Source organism: Vicia villosa, linkage group LG5 (assembly GCF_029867415.1).
Source record: "Vicia villosa cultivar HV-30 ecotype Madison, WI linkage group LG5, Vvil1.0, whole genome shotgun sequence".
NCBI lineage: Eukaryota > Viridiplantae > Streptophyta > Magnoliopsida > Fabales > Fabaceae > Vicia > Vicia villosa.
The window spans coordinates 92353870-92371198 of NC_081184.1; the positions used below are offsets into that span (position 1 = coordinate 92353870).

The following is a 17329-nucleotide window of genomic DNA, read 5'->3' on the forward strand; positions in this document are numbered from 1 at the left end:
GTGACGATGTTAGTAATAACTAGTTAAGTTGTGCTAGGTGTAAGACCCATAAAAGTACATTAGCAGTAATTAAAATTTGAGAATATGCTACTTTCTTTAACCAATTTCCTATTTAATTGTTGATTTTGACCAATTTTATTAAAATTGTGCTAGGTCTTAATTAGAGTTTTAAAATTGGCACAATGATTATATTAGCTTTAAATGTTTCTTTTGTGTTAAAATTTCAAAAGTAAGTTTCTTTTGATTCTTAAGAAAATGAGCAAAGTTTACCCGTCGTTTAAATTTTCACTGACATTGATTGTTGTAAACATTTAAATAGGAGTTTTATATATCGCCAAGAATGAGAGTTTAATCTCAATACTTTTTCTAAGCTAGGGGGCAAAAATTAATTCAGAATAAAAATTTATTCAAAATTATATTTAGTTTTAATTAAAAGGTTATAGGAGACTTTTTTATTTTCCGTAAAAATTATTTCGAACATTTTTATCAGTATCACATGACACCGCAAACTGCACTAATGCGTAGAGAAAATAAAGCCATCATTTGAAAAGATATACGATTGATATTCGGCAGATTATGCCGATTAAGAAGTGATTGGTAATTATGATATGATGTCGGCAAAGTGTATCTTATAGTAACTCTCAACAGTAATAAAACGTGTAGTCTAATTCTATTGGTGTTTAACGAGTATAAGACTTACTTCATACATGCATGATGTTCACCCAAGTATCTACAGCTACTTTTAACTCGGGTAAAAATTCTTCTCAAAAAAATATCATGTTAATAAATTACTTGCAAGATGGTGTCCTCGTTTGTTTTTTTTATACTTTGATAAACTAATTTGTTTTGAATAAATTATCCTTAAATAAATCAAAATGGAGTTTATAAGAATATTGTGAGTATAGTTAAATAATAAAATAAAATTAATTGAAATATTTTTATTATTGCTGCATCATATTTTTATTATTGTTGCAACTTTACCTAATATTTAAATTGTTATATATAGGTGTAATAATATTTTAAAGAGTAATATCTTCACCTTATATTTTATTCATAAAGATTACATTACATGAACTTCTAAGTTCTATTATAAAAAAAAAGTATGTAATTTAGTTTTGTTTTATTTTAAATAAATAGTATGTTTAAGCCAAAATAAATTTGAAGTGTTAGTCTTTAAAAATTTTAGAAACAAAATAATTTATTCTAAAACAGGAAAAAAAACTAGTATGTGAGATGATTTAAGATTCATAGACTATGCTAATTTTAAAAATAAAATTAAGGCTTAATACACCTTTTGGTGCCTTAATTTAATTTAAGGTTTCATTTTAGTCATTTATTTAATAAACTTTTGTTTTAAGTCCCTTAAATGAAACTAGTAACAAACCCGTGCGTTCGCACGGGTTCTGGTACGGGACGCGCATTTGTTTTAGATATTTATTTTTTAATAGAAAAATGTCTAATACCTGTGAACAAATAATAATTGAATATATAGAAAAATGTCTGGTATCCGTAAAAAAATAATGATTGAATGTATAAAAAAATGTTTGGTACACGTAAAAAAAAAATTAAATGTTTAGAAAAATTCTGGTACCCGTAAAAAAAATAATTGAATGTATAAGAAAAATGTCTGGTACTCGTGAAAAAATAATAATCGAATGTATAGAAAAATGTCTGGTACCCGTGAAAAAATAATGATTAAATGTATAGAAAAATGTCCGGTACCAGTGAAAAAATAATAATTAAATGATTAAAAAAATATCTGGTACCCGTGATAAAATAATAATTGAATGCATAGAAAAATGTCCGGTACCCGTGAAATAATAATAATTGAATGTATAAAAAATGTCTGGTACCTGTAAAAACACTTAGATCAATAATTTTTTTAATACAAATACAATTTCTTTATTCATTTATCTACAAAATACAATTTCTTTATTCATTTTAATACAAAATACAATTTCTTTATTCATTTCTATCATTTCAAAATCAAAAAATACTTTGAATATCATTCATTTATAAATATGCATTTAAAATGATTATTTTTTTAACATAAATGATTAATTTCTTTATTCTTCTCAGGAATATAACTAATTACGATTTTAAACATGTCCATTTAATTAATTAGAAATTATAGGGGAGAGAACTATTCAAGAACTTCTCCCAAGAAGATGACTGAAGTAAGGAAGCAGATAGAAAGAAGAAAAGTGAGAGACTGATGGGACATATGCAAGAGGAAGTAGAAACTATAGGCAAGAGGATGTGAGAAGGTGGAAAAGTAGAAGAAAGGATGGTGAAGTGTGCCACTTGTCAACCCAAAATGAATAAGAGGGCAAAATGGGGTTTTAAACAACTACTAGTAGAAGACCCGTGCGTCCGCACGGGTAAATCAAGTCTTAAGATGAAAAATGTATTACAAACGCAAAAAAAAAGAAGTTTAATAATTCGAATGAGAAATGTTAATTTAAGATTTACAAAACTTAATATAGATGAAATGAATCTATATATAGTAGCTATGTAAATAAAAGAACGTGGAAATGCAATATTCATTCATATCTTAGGGTATTCGATAAGGTTGGGTTGTTGGTGATATACAATTGTTATTATAAAATCACTAATAATTAAAAATATTTAAAAAGAAATATTTATCAAATCAACGACATGATAATTTAATATTTCTAATAATTATAAATATGACTGATAACTATAAATATTTAGAAATATCACTGATAACTATAATATATACAAATATTTTGTTAATTAAAATAAAAAATATATTGTGGTGATAGTGACCCGTGAAAATAGTGAGTTTCAATGATAAAATTCATAGGAGTTGCTATAATTTATAAATAGCATTCACATTGTTTGCTTAGAATACAATAATAAATTGATAGTTTTTGTAATAAAATTTCCAGAAATTACAATGAAAAACTATAATATAAATCTTTCTACAACTGTTGCATGGATATATTGTAACAAAAGATTTTTTTTTTTTTTGCAGTATTACAATCACATTGTTCTAGTGTGACACAACACTGGTATTTGTGAAGTTAATGATATAAAAACAATCACAACCGTTCTAAAAAATTATTTGGTGACTTGTTTGAAAACTTATTTTATTATAAAATCTTAAAACTTCTCGTTGTATTTTTTTTCTATCATTCTATAGGTGTTTACATTCTAGCATGAATGACAAAATATATTCATATTGATGAAATTTTTTTCAAGAGCAAATACTAATTTTGTTTTTGTTTTTCATATTTCTTTTCAATATATTAATGATAAAATTCATATCTCGATAAGTTTTGAAAAAAATAAAATCTATTTGAAAGTAAAATAAGAGTACATAGTGCTATGGAGTTGAATAGTTACAAATGCGACAACACGTTTTACATGTTTCATCATCACATGTTAAATTGAACAACCCTCTTGTACAATTTTTGTACGCTGAACATCAGAATCATATATCATCCCATTTTTCCAATTGGTAGAACCATCTTGGCCCAAATCCATTTTCCAGCATACCTGATGTAACCACAAACCTTAATTGTAATGTCCCTTGTATCTTCACATGTGTCCCCCACTGCACCATGATTTCAACTTAAATAATTCCACTATGAAGATCCAACCTATTAGTAAATGAATAAGCCACAAAAACAATGGTTGCTTATTATTTTTTGATGAATTTATTTAACACACATGAGCTACATCAACAACTACTATCTTTGTTTGGCCACCTTGATAAAAAAAATTAATTGCTAAATAATCTGGTTTTTTGCTTGATTCTTCCACGCGGACATCCCAATTCTGTTTGATATGAAGAAATGGCACCATATTGTTTCAAAAACGGGAATGACAACACCGGTCGAATACATATAGCCATTAATAGTGAACAAATAATAGATTGAGATATACAGTTACAATCCATGGCATCCTATTTAGAAGTTAGAACAAATAAATATTAATGACAAACCTTCCATAATTTAGCTCCAACTCATAATCAACTATAAGATCATGCTTGAATTTACCTAAGCATCCTCTGTCACTCTGAACAGGTGCATCAGAGACTCTGACCAATCAACCTCTTGGCATCTGTAAGAATAAAAAATCCTCTTAGTATCACAAACTCAGCATCTCACAATTCACTATACAGTGTACACTTAAACCAAGTTACACATATAAGAATGCACTATACACTTAAACAAAATTACAATTCACTATACTCCATAAATAATGACTCAAACAATATACCAGATGAGAATGCACAAAATTACAATCACTATACACTTAAACCAACTAATTGGCTGCATAATAGAAAATTTCCAATTCATCTCAAAGTAGTCCCTATGTATACTAACATGATATTTTATTTGCAAGGGATGCTATAGAAAACTGTCACATAAATTTCAAGAATAATATACTGATATAAATTATCACTAAAACAGAAAACCATGCATGCTTTGTATTTCCATGAAATTAAATATATACCTTTCAAAAGTAGTTACCAATCAATAGGTAAATGCAAAAGTTATCAAATAGTTATGTGTTTTAGGAATTCAGCTAGAACAACACAAAGAAGGTTAAACATATTTGACAAGTTCTAGTAGCTCAAATGAACACTCATCCTCAACAATGTCTCAGCACCATCAGTTGCAATCTTTCCTGGTGGAATAAGAGGTCTCAGCTCAGCAAACTCCCTTGCATTCTTGAACTTTCCCGTGCCTCCTATTACCGATAATCGCGACATTCTGCTTCCTATCTTATACAAACCATAAAAGTTCAAGCTATCTTCATATTTTTCTCCTTCAAACAAATTTGTGGATACCATCATCTGTCTACTCCCATCTGCTGAACATGCCACATAAACACCTTGAGCTTTTCCAACTATTTGAGAAACTAACTTAGGCTGAGCTGTAAGTATATCATCAAAACAATCTAACTTATAGTATACTCATAATTATTTTTCACAACATAAATGAAGAAAAAGAGAGTAAAGAACATGACATATTTACTCTTTCATTAAAAACAGTACCATGACACACTTTATGTTATTTGCAATGACTGATGAGTGGAAGGCACTGTAACACAGACTGCAACAACACATAAATATCAAACATGCTATGAAGAACAAATTAGGTAAAATGTTCTCATTCCTTGTGAACAACACCAAAGAATTGGTTGATTAGGACAACACCCAAATGTTCTCATTCCTTGTACTCAGTCACTTACCTAAAAAACTCGGTCACTTAACAAAACCTGGTCATGAAATGAAAATTATGCAAGGCAATATAGTATGGACAGTAGATACAAGATGCCAAAGGAGACGACTAAAGGAAGAATTTTTAATGTTAAATTAGTGAGATCTAAATAGTTGCCTCCTAAAAAACATATATGGGGCAGGACATAAACCAACAATCGTCAAGTTCACTAATGTTAGTAAGGCTTGGACAAAAGTGATAATAGGCTTGGACATCAGGTTATTATTCAGCAGGTACAAAATGTTGATAGACAGTAGGTTCCTATTCTATGGTGTATTGTTAGCAGTAGATAGAGTGTAAACTTTATCCAGTAGGTACAATGTCATAATGAAGTAGACATGAACTTTAGAGAAGCATGCTATTTAAAAACACAATTTTAATGAGATATGTCTGCAAACCTATAACAGAAGTCTTATCTCCTACACAATTTCAAATGTACTTAGTGGTTGGTGATGTGATGCTCATCATTTTAGGTGGCTGTAGGCCGGCTCTATAAGGTCTGCTTCAAAGCTAGGACATGATATGCTTTGTTTGACATTCAACAACTGCAACAATATATTATTAAGACAAGTGGTGAGATGAATTTAGTGGAGCAAAACTAAACATGTTGAAAGTAATATGGTGAACATAGAAAATAGGAACAGATATAGTGGAGAATATACTATAAGCTGATTCATATGGTGCAGATATAAGGATTGTGTATATGAATCAACTTCAATTTGTTGATATAAAGGAAACAAAGTTAGCACTACTTTAAGAACATTTGGCCAATGATAAATGCAATGTATATGAATCCCTTACTTTCTTTTTTACCCTGTCATGAGAAATAAATGATGACATGTTTTCGAAGCCGATGATTTATTTCCCTTTGTTGAACCTTGTTTCTTTGATATAGCCTATGAAATGCTTCAAACTATCACTTAGGAAAGGGGTCCTCTAACTCTCAATGGTGCATCAATTTAAATAGAATACTTATATCCTTTAATCATACTGAATCATTCCTCTTAATCAACCACATTTCAAATATCAATTGTTTCTAATATACACTTGCCTTTTTGTGTCACACTAACCTCATAAGATAAATTAGTTGCGAAAAACGGAAATGAAGGATATAAAAACAAAATATAATTTCTTTATATTATGCAAGGTTGCTTATTAACTTTTAGATGTATAAATTCTACCTTGTTACAGATTTTACTGACCATTTTCCCTCAAACTTCATAAAGTCGCCATCAACCATGGAAAAGTTAAGTACTCGGTCCCATTCCTAGAGCATGAAACTTAATTAATACAGATGAAAAGTATCATAGATAAGTCAATAAACAACACTTACATCGTCGAAGCTGTGAAGGAACCATATGTGCCCGTGAAGACACCGTATGTTTCTCGTTTCGACATTATCGATAACTCTCTTTTTCCCTCTTTGTCCGTAGATCTGTTTGCTTTGAGGATGAAAACCATACATCAAAACGATAATATTGAACGAAAAGTGAACGGAAACACAGAACGAAAACGACTTACCTCAAATAATCTCGAACGCTAACGAAGATGGAATAAGCTTATTGAAGGGAAAAGAGAAAGGGGTAGAGAGAAAACAAAATATTTGTGGAAAGAGTGAGAAAGAGAAACCGTATATAAAAAATAACCTAACGATTTTGAAGATGACACTAAATGATGCATCTCTCTGTTACATCATCACCACCATTGCTTTGCTGTATTTGTCCCAACAGATCTCTCTGTGTCCTCAACAATTTTTCTTCCTTTCTACTCCATTTCGTCCGATCTCGGGTTTCAATTTCACGATTTGTCTTTGTCACTCTCATTTTCTCTTTGTATCCACTTTTAACCCTAGATCTGCAAGATTCAAAGAAAAGTTAATGAGAGGGATATAGATAGAAGAGGGAAAACTGGAGAGATAGTAAGAGAGTATTGAAAAGGACAAAGTGTGGAAAAAGGTTGAATAGAGAAGAATGAGAGGGAAAAAAGAATTTGAAAAAATTGAGTGCCACTTGTACAAAAGGACTCTTTTCATTGGTTGGAATTAATTCAATTAGTAAATTACGATAAGGGGCAATTCTTAGTGTTAATTAAAATGCAAGGAAGGGTAATTTAGATGGTTTGGTGGTATCTTCTATTCTTAGTTAGGTAGTTGATTGATGTATTTTCTTATATTATAGATTCCGTTAGTCACAAATCACAATGGTCCTATTTTTTAAATCATTCATAATAAAAAAGCAAGATGAGTATTTGGGCAACTTTGCCACATGTTGCTATGTGATGCTTCCTTATAATTTCTAAACATTTATAAACATGCTATTTATGGAAACTTCTAATTTATTCTATTTATCATTTAATTTAATTTAGATTATTATTTTTTTGTATTAAATGTAATTGTATGTATTGGTCTTGGGAATCTGAAACAACGAGTTATCCTCTTTTTACGATAAACTTCACTCTTCCTTTGTCTATTCAATCTCATGAATATCTTCTCATCAAAATCTTCTCCTATACTTATAAATAATTTTGATTTCCAATTCAACAATCATAGAAGCAGCCGACTTCTTCATCAATTTGGCTTCAAATTCAAAAATATCTCATGATTTCTATCTTTTTCCTAGGTAAGTAATCAATTGCTTCTGCTGTTGTTTTGGATTTTGTTGGAATTTAAACATAATTCCAGTGTATAAATACATAACAATGGTTTCAGGTTAGTCTCACTTTTGTCTACACCAGAACTGTGTTTTTACGTTTTGTATTTTTCTGAAGATTTTGTTTCGATTTGGGAATTTAGGGGTTATTCACTCTAACACCCATCAAATCATTTATAATTATGTTTATTTTGATTTTGAGATTTATGTTTTGTTCCTTTTATTTCCAAACTATTGATTTCCCTTCATCAAATTTATCCATACCTTTGTATGTTGATTTTCCTTCATAGTTTTGAACTTAATGCCTATCAATCTTTCTTCAAGGTTTTTTTATTGTTTTTTCAATGTTTAATGCAATGACTTTAGAGAGTTTGACTGATTTTTTTTGTGTTGTCCATTCAATAATACAAAAGCTTATGGGTTATGACTATCAATATCTAACTTATGTCTGATTTTCCATGACCAATGCAATGTTCTTTGTTAAAATAAAGTTTACTTCAAGTTTTATGTCTCTGTTTCCATGTTCAACACAGAGGTTTGTTTGAAGTCTGCATATCCAATTTATTTATTTAACTTTTTCTTATGAGACTTAATTTTTTTTCTATTTATTTTTTTCTTCTTTTTCTTGATCAGATCTCATTAGGAGCTAATGGATGTGCCTATTTTACCCTGAACGTTGTGATAAATATCTTGGGCTGTAAACTATTTTGATTTATTCAGCAAGAGATATGTTTCAATGAATTCTAATGCAATTATTTTCCATTGCTCATCACATTATTACGGTCTTTCTTTACATTTGCTGTAGTGTCTTCTGTATTGCTGCCTTTTTTTTTTGTTTCTGTTATGACTTTTGAGTTTATTTTTCTGTATTGATTGTAGACTGAGATCTTGAAGCGAGAGGTTACCCCTGCAATGAGATTGCTCAATGGTCTTTTGATTATGTATGATGGCTTTAATTTCGGCATAATATCTATATGGCTGAGTATTTAAATAACCAATTGATCAATGGTTAACAAAAAAAATATGTAGATTGATAAGTTATATCAAAAATTCATATTTGTTTGTAATTTCTAATTTCAAGTTATGTATATGTATTTTTCTTGATGATTTAGTCAGGTAATGATTAATTTTTTCACCATGGTATTTTAGTCATATGCATTCTTGTGATTTCAGAAAATAAATTATCTGCTTCTGATATTTTTTCCAGAAAATTCTCATGTCCAATTATGATTTGTAATTACTAACAGATTTCATTCCCTTAGGTAAGAAGTTTTGTAAATTAAGAATAAGGAGTACCAATAGAGTTTGATTTTGTGTTAAATATGTTTTCTTTGTATACAATTGGAACATTGATTGTCCCTTTATATTTATATGGCAGAGCAGACAAGGTTTATAAGGAATAGAAGTTGCCCTGTGATAGTTTGATTGGTTTTCAAGGTTTTCAAGTTTTGTTGGAACTGGTTTAAATCTGCAGAATTATTAGAATTTTGTTATTTTTAAATTTTTTTATACCAATAATGTTTTGATTTATACCATTCATATGGAAGTATGATATATACCATTTATATTTAATTCTACCTTTAATGCTTTGATTTATACCATTCTTGTGATTTATACCATTAATATTTTGATTTATACTTTTAATGTTTTCTTTATCCCTAACGTTTAGATTTGACATTACTATTTACTCACTTATCTACTCTACTCACTGTCTGTAAATTCTTATTTTCTTTTAATACCTATCATTTTTGTTAATACTTTGTCATTCTATCACTCTTAAAAAAATATACAAATGAATTAACTAAAAATAATAATAATTTAACTTTTATATAAAATATGCATAAATTAACTATCAATTTTAAAGAAAAGTAAAACTAAAATGCTAAAACACTGAAATCTAATTAGTCTAACACTAATACAAATAAGTATTTACTATGATGACTATTTTTAAACAACAAGAAAACTAGAAGAAATTTAAGAAACATTAAGCCCTAAAAACGGAAGAAAAACCATTTTCAATATAATTCTTTTTCAATTTAATAATAACTTATTTAAGAATTTTTTAAAATTCAAATGTACTTAATTAATATATAATTGATAGATATTTTAGTAACTTAGTTTATATAAAACAAATATTTTTATAGTAAAAAAAAAGGTTAAAACAATTTATTCTTACTATTTACTAGGCGAATACTTTGTTACCCTTTAAATTTAGTTGAACATATATCAATTTCTATTAAATGTGGAGGTATTCAATTAAAACTCATGGATACCAAGATTATTTAACCTTTATAAATTACAAATAAAAATACTCTAGAAACAAAGTATATTAAAAAAGTACTAAGTTAAATTTGTCCTTAAAATTACTTTAAGATATATTTAATCTATTCTATTTGTTTATTATCACTACAATATTAATTAATTTATTTTTTAACTTCAATAAAATTAAAAATGTTAAATGTAAAAAATACAAAGCTATATAATCATTCACACAATTAACTTTTTATTTTACGGGTCACTATTAAATTGTTAACTTTATTTAAAATTATAAATTTAGCGATAAATTTTTTAAAAGTATTCGAAAAAATTTGAAGAAACTTATAAGAAGAGAATTAGTAGATATATTGACTTATATGTCAAAAAACTAAAGAAAAAATTATTTAGTACAACATTAATAAATTTTAAAATTCATTAATACGATACAAGAAAACTTAAATTATATATTTAATTATTGCAAAATGAAATATTATCGATCATTTTTTTTTAAAACTTTATAGTTGTACTAAAAACTTCATTGTTGTACTGACAAAATAATTCAATTATATTTACTTCTATTCAATAATTGTACTTTAAAAATTGTAATAATTATTTAAAATATTTTTTGACAAATAAATTCAATTATATTTATTTTTATTTAACTTTCAATTACTAATAAAAATATAAATATTTTTAAAATACTGATTTTATTCTATGTTATCAATTTTGAATATTTTAATTAACAAGTTCAAATCTTTCCATTATTTTTTATTCTACTATTTTTGAATTGATGATAATATTAAATTATATGAGTAATAATTATAAAATTTATTTTAATAGTTAATAATTGATGATAATATCAAATCTTTCTATTACTTTTAATTATAATGTTATATAACTTTTCATTCTATAATTTTATAGTAGCTAATAAATCTCAATTAGTTTGATTAATTTCATCTTTAATACAATTTTGTAGTATTCACTATCATAATAGTTACTTTAAAGATGTTAATAGTAAATAATTTTAAGGCTAATAATTTTTTAGAGAATTGATCCAACGTTCTGATTTAAGTAAACAATTTTATGACTAATAATTTTTAATAAATAATTTTTTAAATTATTTCTTTTAAAAATAATATATAAGAAAATTCTTCTTTTTGGAATGAAATTAATTCTTTTTTTAGAGTTAGTTTTAGTGTATAAAAAGTCATGCAAAATCAGATTTATGTTTTTCAAACCTTTTATTTGATATAGATATTTAATAATTATAGTTTATAATTTAATTTATCATTACCTTAACTTACTTTTAGTATTCAATAAAAAAATGGTTTTCACATGTGTTATTTATACATGCATAAAAAATTTAAAATGTTAAAAAATTATGTCATATTTTTGGTATAAGTGTAATTATTTAATAATATGGGTGTAATTAAATACTATTTTAATATTATTTTATATAACTTATTATCCATACTATAGTTAATTTTAATTTATACTTTTTATTTAATAATATTATATGATAGAGTTAGAATATATGTTTAATCTACTAAATATAACAAAAATCATGCAAATAATCAAACATGTAATACGAAGAAATTAAAATAAAGAAAAATAATCTATGATTAATCTAAATATTTTTATAAATAGTATTATTTTGATATACGGAAAAAATGTAATAAGGATTTAAATACTTTTATAAATGATTTAAATATTTTGCGCATAATTGCTTTGTAAGGTTAATATTCATATTTGAAATCAATATTCATAGTGCTTTGAAATATTAAATTAGTTAATTTTATTTTTAAGCGTACTTAAGAAAAATGATGATATGATTGATTGAAAAAAATTGAAAGTTTTGTAAGACACATAAAGTATTTAATGTTGTAATAACAATTGAGTGTGGCAGGAAAATAAATAATAAGAAATGGAACAATAAGTTAATGGTATGCATATAATAAAATTTAATCAATATCAATTTATTGAAAATGAATAAATTAATAATGATAATAATGATAACTACTAATAAAATAACAAATCAATAATAATAATAATAATAATAATAATAATAATAATAATAATAATAATAATGATGATGATAATTGACTACTAATAAAATAACAAATCAATAATGATAATTGACTACTAATAATATAACATACCAATAATGATAATAATGATAATTGACTACTAATAAAACTTAATCAATATCAAATTTGTAAGTATTCTTTTGAATATAATGATTTGAAATGCACTATAATCATTTTATCGGTGGAAATGTATTCAATGTGTTTGATATATTGCATATTTTTCATGATTGTTATTTTGCCTTTTAGAATATTTCATCTAAGTTAACGGATCTAAAAATTATTAATGAAAACAAAAAACTATTTTTATTATATATAAAAAAATTTACAAACATACAAAAGAACAAGTTGTTCATTATATACATTATATCCTAGCAAAAACAAAACTTTAAAACGAAAAACACGTTTATAATATTTATTTAATATTTTATAAATAATGCCAAAATTTTAATAAAATATTTTTTTATTTAAATAAATTTTAATATTTCATAATTAGTTCTAAAATATTTTTTATTTAAATAAATTTTAACCCGTGCCTCGCACGGGTATATCTACTAGTTTTGTCAAATTCCGTTAACTTGTGTATACCTGGCATGCCAGCTAGTTTAAAATTATATGGCATGGAATTTTTTTATTTAATACTAGTATTAAATTTAAATTTTAAGAAAAAAAAAGCTAAAATGTATTTTGTATCCTTCTCTTTTCTCCCCTCTTCGCCAACCCTAGCCGTCACCTCACTTGCTTTCTTCTTTACCTCTCTTTCTTCATCCTTTTTATCAACAATACTTTCAGGTTTTTAGCAATTTTGCTGCTTCATAAAAAACAAACAAGGAGATTAAAACTCGATAGTGCCGCCCACACACCCTTTTTACCGAAGTAGTTGGCTCAGCTTTGGTATCTTAGTTTCTTTCTTCGACATCCTTCCTTTTCTCTTTTGCTTTATGTCCCTTCAAATCGAATTGGGTTTTTTCTCACAGGGACATATCTATCTTAACTTGCACTTGATATGAGCCATGAAACCTTTGAATTGGGTTTTTATAGATTTTGATAATTTTTTCTACTAGTGGATTTTGATAATTTTTTGTGGAATTTGTTGAAATAGTTTTATTTATTTTTCAATGCATCTATCTGCAGGTTGGAAATAGATATATATTGAGTGGTTACCGGAATTATTCATAAAATGAAATTTGGATTTAAAAATGGATGGCCTTCGATCGTGCGGTTTCGTCTCAAACATAAATCATTGACACCCTTTTGCATATTCTCTAAATTGAAATCAGATGGAAACAAACTTAGGAATACTCGTGTGTTATCTCAATGTCTATGATTTTACCACTGTTAGTATTTTCCAGACTGGACTTAGAGGTCAGTTCACTTCTCAATTAAGTGTTTATAGAAAATGTGCTTATATGCATGTGTATATTACCTATATATGTGACTATGGAAAAAGATTTTTATTTTTACTCTGAGTATTTTCTAAGTTGAAGTTATTATGTACTTGCAGTTTATGGAGTGGAATATGTGTTTGGAGCTCATAGTCAGTGGTAGCTACTTTTACTGTTGTGACATTTATCAATGGCGATGCTATGTTAATAGAAATCCAGGAGTGATTAGAAGCATGACTAATCCATATTTTTGATGTTTATAAACTATAGGTATAAAACAGCAACTGCTAAAAAAAACTATAGTGTATTCGTATGATTATTTAATGCAGGAAAGTAACAACCCATTTTTCCAGATTTTATATTCAATTCAATTATGAAAGATTATGGACTTGTAATGGCTAATTTAAGAGGTTACATTCTACTAAGTTTATACATATGAAGAATTATATATTTTTTACACATTTGTAAAAATTTGCGGGGGTCTATAACCTCTAAAAACAAAACCCACGCAGTTTAAATGAAATATTAGTTGTTTTTAATACATATGACTCAGCGTATTAAGAAATGTCTTATTATCATGCCACGTAGGCACACTTAATGTTTTCTTTAAAAAATTAACAGCAAGGACCAATTTGAATAACGGACTGTTTTTAAGGGACTAATATGTAACCTTTATTAAATAAGGAACTAAAATAAAATTTGAAATTAAATTAAAGGACTTTGAGACTAATTATGCCTAAAATTAAAGTATTTATTTTTAGTTAAATTAGTCAATGTTATTTTGATAAATGATGTTTTTAAGAAGTTAATAATATCTAGAGATTTTAATTTCAATTTCAAATGGTATGCTTCATAATTAATTATAAATTATTAACTAAATTTTATTCCAAGTTTTCAATCAATAATATTCACTAATATACTTAAGTATAATAATTTATTTTCAATGATTTTAATCCACATAATGATATGTTCAAAATAATAAATGTTTTAAACTATTGAATTATAAACTTATTTGCATTAATATTTTGTATCTTATTTTTTAGAAAAAATAGAAAAACTATTTTCTATTTGAAAATATTTTTTATATAGAAATGACTAGGTTAGTTAAACGGTTATAAAAACCTAAACCTAATTGATTAGGTAAGTGGCCAAGATAAAGCCCTAATTGAGGATGTAGTTGAGTTAGGATTAACTTAAATAAGTTGTGTATTTAAAATGTTGAAAGTATGAACCTGATAGGAGACTTCGTTGAAAGATAGGCTGTGCTCACCTAACGTGACTTGAACGTGTGGGATGTTAGAACAAAGTTTGGTTTTACATCCTTGAAATAGTTTTGATGATAACAAACACATATCTCTAATAAGAACATATATGCTCCCTAATCGGTTATTTGTGTTTCTGAAGCAAGAGAGAGGTTTACAATAATAAGAAGATCTAATCTCTGAAGGAAGATTAAAAGAACAATAAGTTCTGATGACTTTGAAGGAGGTCCACAAAAACAAGAAGTAATTGTCACTTGATCTCCGTTCTAAGAAGATCATGTTCTGATAGTCACTACAACACGCTCTCCAAGATCATAGTAGTAAGGCTTTCGACTGCTTAGGTTTTAACTGTGATTTCTCATAAGCAGAAGTTTTGATAAAACTCTGATAAAGGAAAACGCTTCTTGCACCAAACACTGACGTAATGCTCCGATACATAATCTTATGATACTTAGTTCCGTTACAAGTCATTAAATTCAAGATCTTCTAATAACGGCTAGATCATCAATTCTAGGGAAAGAATCTCTATCTTTGGAAAGGTATTAAATCATATTATTCTAACATTCCAAAGGTAAAAAGTGTGTCTCTCAAACGGTTCAAAAGTTGCACTATATATTGAAGACACTACTGAAGTTAAAAAGATAGAATACTCACGCACAAGGTATCAAAAAAATCTCTACTCATTCTCTTATTTTTTATGTGCATTGTTCTTAAACATTGTGTATATATCATAGTTGTGATACAGCTTATTAGAAGCATATTTGTAAACACATAAGATTTTATTTTATTATATTGTTCCTTGAGAAACCGGTTTGTGGTTTATCTCAAGAAGAATTTAACGGTTGTCATTTTGAAAGTTGTTGTAATCAAGTTTGATTTAGTGGATTAAGTCCTTGTAAGAGAGAGGCAAAATCACCTTGGCAGGTGGACTGGAGTAGTTTGAGTTCAAACGAACCAGGATAACCAAACGTGTCTTAAGTTTTTATTTTATCAAAAACCCAATCCAACCCCCCTTATTGTGTTTTTCGAACCTTCAATTGGCATCAGAGCGCCTGGTTCTGGGTGCATACACTTAACCGTGCCATAAAATGATCCTAAACGAAAAAGACCATGGTGGACCCAGTAAAAAACAACAACAATGACAATCATGATGATAGAGACAAAATCAGTGGGAGACCACCAATGTTCGACGAAGAAAACTTCGATTACTGGAAAGACATGATCGAGAGTTTCTTTCTAGCTCACGATGCTGATCTTTGGGATATGGTTACGGATGGTTACAAACATCCGATCAATGAAAGTGGTCAGAAGATTGAAAGAAAACATATGCATCCGATTAACAAAAGAATTCAGAAATCATCACAAGGCAAAGACTATAATTCTAAATGCTATCTCGTATACAGAATATGAGAAGATCACCAACAGAGATTCTGCAAAAAACATATTTGATTCTCTGAGGATGACACATGAAGGAAATACTCAAGTAAAAGAAACCAAAGCCCTTGCACTCATTCAGAAGTATGAAGCATTCAAGATGGAAGAAGATGAAATTGTTGAAACTATGTTTTCAAGGTTTCAAATTCTGGTGGCTGGTATGAAAGTTCTGGCAAAGGATACTCCATTGCTAATCAGGTAAAGAAAATCATTAGAAGCTTACCAAAGAAGTGGGACCAATGGTCACATTCTTGAAGCTTGCAAAAGATCTGAATGCTATATCTCTTTAAGAACTTATCAGCTCCTTGAGGAGTCATGAGATAGAACTAAAATAAGATGAACCCCAGAAGAAAGGTAAGTCTTTCGCCCTTAAATCTAAAAGTAAATTTGAAACTAATGCTTTTCAGGCATAAGAAGAAAGCTCTAGAGGTTCCTCATCAGAAGAAGACGAACTATCTCTCATATCCAGAAGAGTCCAACAACTCTGGAAGCACAGACAAAGAAAGCCCAGAAACCATAGAAGATCAGAAGACCACTTTGAATCACCTTCTGAAGACAGAAAGTCTAGAAACAAGGAAGTTATTTGTTATTAATGTAATGAACCTGGTCACTATAAAAGCGACTGTCCAAAACTACAAAGGGAAAACCCAAAGAAAGACTTCAACAAAGAAAAGAAGAAAAGTCTTATGGCTACTTGGGACGATTCAAAATCTTCTAAAGAAGAATCAGAAGATGAGCGTGCCAACATTGCCTTGATGGCACAAATGTCAAGTAATTCCAGCTCATCTGAATCCGAATCATAATCAAAAGTAGAAGATGTATTCTCTAAAGTTTCTATATCTCATTTGGAAAAATGTTTATAAGAAATTCTTGAAAAATATTAGAAACTTCGAATCAAATAAAAAAACCTGAAACATGGTCAAGTATCTGATTCTGAAGATTCTAGAAAGCTTAAAGCAGAAAATTCCGAGTTAAAAGAACACCTTTTTAAACTTAAAAATGAAA

General features: G+C 27.6%; 2 long non-coding RNA genes across 4 annotated transcripts; one reads left to right on the forward strand and one right to left on the reverse strand.

The window, feature by feature from the left end:
* Positions 1-3328: 3328 nt before the first annotated feature.
* Positions 3329-7192, reverse strand: LOC131601848 (uncharacterized). Of its 3 annotated transcripts, none has more exons than XR_009283870.1 (4): positions 6589-7192; positions 6437-6522; positions 4486-5800; positions 3329-4089 (listed from the first exon to the last, which is right to left on the reverse strand). It is a non-coding gene; the product is annotated as an uncharacterized LOC131601848 (long non-coding RNA). The 3 variants fall into 3 exon arrangements; XR_009283871.1 differs by having other exon boundaries at positions 3329-3626; positions 3971-5800; XR_009283869.1 differs by having other exon boundaries at positions 3329-5800.
* A 5752-nt stretch (positions 7193-12944) lies between these two features.
* On the forward strand, positions 12945-14132 carry LOC131606871 (uncharacterized). The gene is made up of 3 exons (XR_009285088.1): positions 12945-13137; positions 13378-13608; positions 13748-14132. It is a non-coding gene; the product is annotated as an uncharacterized LOC131606871 (long non-coding RNA).
* The last annotated feature ends 3197 nt before the right edge of the window (positions 14133-17329 follow it).